Below are 3323 nucleotides of genomic sequence, written 5' to 3'. Positions count from 1 at the left end.
TTTGCATGCGGCCAACCCCACTGACCCAGGTTCGATTCCTCCACCCCTCTTGGAGAGCCTGGCAAGCTACCGAGAGTATTTCGCCCGCACGGCAATGCCTGGCAAGCTACCCGTGACATATTCAATATGTCAAACACAGTAACAAGTGTCACAATGGAGATGTTACTGGGCCTGCTCGAGCAAAAAGATGAATAACGGGAGGACAATGACAGTGATGTATATGTTATATATATGACATAACTTCACTTAATCACTTAAGTGAAGGGAGCCCGGAATATGGCGAACGGTAGTTCATGAAGCAAAACAAAGAAAGAAACGCCAAGGATGGCAGGTCGCTCAGGAGAGGCACCACCCTCCCTCTGCTGAGCAGACCACAGTCACTCACCTGACATGCAGCGGGATCTCGGGGATATTCTTAGAGACCTTGAACCGGCCCGTGTCCCCGTAGGTGTCGGTGAAGTACACTCCAGCCACGCAAGTCACCTGGTTCCCAGGGAACGCGGACAGCACCTGGTGGACACCGTGCTGGCTTGCCCAGTACCAGGCCTGGCCCCCGATGAGCAAGCCCCTTCCGCGCTTCACAAACTGCACCAGCTCCTCACTCAGGCCGTCGCTGCAGGCGTCCATGCAGTAAACCCCCAGGGCCGCTCCTGGTTCCGACTCCAGCTGAGCCTGGGTACCAGCACCCTGAAGGATGCTGGTGAGCGCTTCCAGGGACGGGTGCACGCCCACGGGAGCGCCGGGCGTGGGACAGAGCCAATCCACGGCATTGCGGAGGAAAGGGGACAGGCTGGCGGCCACCAGGTAGACCTCGTGGGCCACCACCACCAGGCGTCCACGGCCGTACGTGGAGGCAGCGATGATCACCTGGCCCTTGTCGTTCACCATCACCGGGAAGGCGGCCTCGCCGATGAGCAGCAGCTCGCAGGGGACGGGGTCTTTGGGGACATCCTAGTGGGTTACACCGTGCATGAGAGCCTCGAAAGCAGCGGCAGGAGTTGTCGTCGCTGCCATGGCTGGAGCAGCTGCAGGAGAGCAGGGAAGAGACTCAGAGACCACAAAGAACAATTACAACACGCCCAGCACTGGTCGGGTCCCTAGTGCACAAGGAACACCCCAGGCCACGCCCCCTTTCACATGGCAATGTGCGAGTCATAGCTTGTATGTGCTGTTAACTACAAAACCACAGGACCAGAGCGATAGCACAGTGGAGAGGGTGTTTGCCTTACATGCAGCCAACCCGGGTTCGATCTCCAGCATCCCATATGGTCCCCCAAGCACCGGCAAGAGTAATTCCTGAATGCAGAGCCAGGAGTAACCCCTGAGCATCACTGGGTGTGCCCCCAAAAGGAACCTAGCAAACAGACAAAATCAATAAAAGCACACGACCCCCTACTGTTTTCAGGGGATTTCCCCTCCCCCCCTTTTTTTGCATTTTGGGTCACACCCAGCGATGCACAGGGGACAGTCCTGGATCTGCACTCAGGAATTATCCCTGGCAGTGCTCAGGGGACCAGATGGGATGCTGGGAATCAAACCTGGGTCGGCCGCGTGCAAGCTGAACACCCTACCTGCTGTGCTATCACTCCAGCCCCATCCTCCCTTTTTCTTACTGTGAATGACTTTGCCTGACCTCCCTGGACGTGATCGTAGCCCCTTATCTAAGATGTCCTTGCTGCCCAGGAGTCCCGGTGTCATTGCCACCACAATTGAAGTGTATCCGCAGTGTTACTGAGGCATAATACTGAGTGTGAATCCAAAGAGCGAGTTTGCAGAAACGCGCCATAAAGCTGTTTGGGAGACCACCACTCATGGATGATGCTCTCTGACCCCTTTGCTGTCTGGACTTAGCCCTCTGGGGAATAAAGGTTCCTTTGTGAGGCTCAAAAGCAGGCTCCTCAGAAGCCATGACAGGATGCAGCTAACATCAAATCACAACTAGGCCCCAGTTCCTGTTTCCCCGAAGCAGGACTCGCAGTTTCTGGTAAACTCCCAGTTGAGTAATTCACCTAGATAAGAAACTGGGCAGTTGGATCTGGTCAGTCATGAGGGGTGGCCGCACCCTTCTTGCAAAGAACCCCAAACCGTTACTGGTGCCTATTGTCTAAGTGCTGATCACTGTTGTAATAGGCCAATGTTAAAAATAGACCAGCATATAAACCGCTTCTTGACTGAACCCTATATAAGCTGCTTGTGATTCAGAGTCGGGGTCCTTGTCAAGACTCCACTGTGTCGGATGAGACTTGGACCCTAGCTCGGGCTAGCGCTGGCTCGGGCTAGTGATAAAGTTCCATTGCTTTTGCATTATCATCTGTGGAACTGGGTCTCTCTGTAATTGGGGATCTGAAACTTGGGCACAACACCTTGTTCTCTTGCCACAGACTTCGTCAAGGTGTGCTGGATGGAGCAATCTTCCGGTATAACACACGGACCTAAACTTTCAGGAAGGGAAGGACCCTCTGTAAGGAGGCCGATGGATGGGCTCGTGATATGTGGCAATTCATGCTTGCAGGAGTGAATATCAAGTCGAGACTGGCTATAGAAAAAAACAGTCTTAGTTGGGCGACACCTAAGGGAGGTCCTCTCTGAGAAAGGGTCACAACCGCTACCACCTGCTCAAGCTGAGTGAGACCTTCAAGGCTCAGGGGAGGACAACCAGGCCCAGGGCCAGGTCCAGGGGCCTGGACACAGATGCTGAGCACAGAATAAGCCCTGACCATGACCCCAGAGACTCAGAAACAAATCTTGAAATCCAGCGGCTTCTGGCAGAAGTGAGTGTGGACCCCGCAGTAGGTTATTGTTGCCGGGCCACTCCAGGGGTGAAAAGGTGCTGTTCCTACGCCTGCTCCCCCTAGGCGGCTCCGTGGCTGCCATTCTCCAGAGGCCACTGGACAGTCAGGTTTAGGCCCTCAGTGATGAGACACGGGGCCTCATGGGATGGGGGTGGAGCTGGCCCTTTCCTCCCCATCCCAATGAGGCCCAGAGTTGCCGCCCATGAATGGCCTTTCTGGCTCCTGATCGAGCTCCTTAACAGCCATGATCCCAGAGACTCAGTAACAAATCTCAGAACCCAGCAGGTTTTGGCAGAAATCCCTCCAGATTCAATTGTTGAAATTTCGGAATTTCAAAATCGCGCGGCCACTACTGCAGCCACCCCACATCATATGTTATTCTTAACCAGCAATAGAAAACAAATTGTCTACTGTTCCTTTTTCAGCAGATCTGAGTGTTGGGGTAAAATCCCAAATAATAATGGTGGGTCTGGTGTCAAAATACTGAATGTGATCAAAATAGAGAGAGAGAGTAATGTGGAAATCACCTGC

General features: G+C 53.8%; 1 pseudogene; it reads right to left on the bottom strand.

The window, feature by feature from the left end:
* Positions 1 to 381: 381 nt before the first annotated feature.
* LOC130032355 (TRPM8 channel-associated factor 2-like) lies at positions 382 to 1014 on the bottom strand (annotated as a pseudogene).
* Positions 1015 to 3323: the final 2309 nt, after the last annotated feature.

This window comes from Sorex fumeus, unplaced genomic scaffold (genome assembly GCF_029834395.1).
Source record: "Sorex fumeus unplaced genomic scaffold, SorFum_2.1 ptg000048l, whole genome shotgun sequence".
Taxonomy (NCBI): domain Eukaryota; kingdom Metazoa; phylum Chordata; class Mammalia; order Eulipotyphla; family Soricidae; genus Sorex; species Sorex fumeus.
This window is presented reverse-complemented; position numbering and strand designations above follow the sequence as displayed.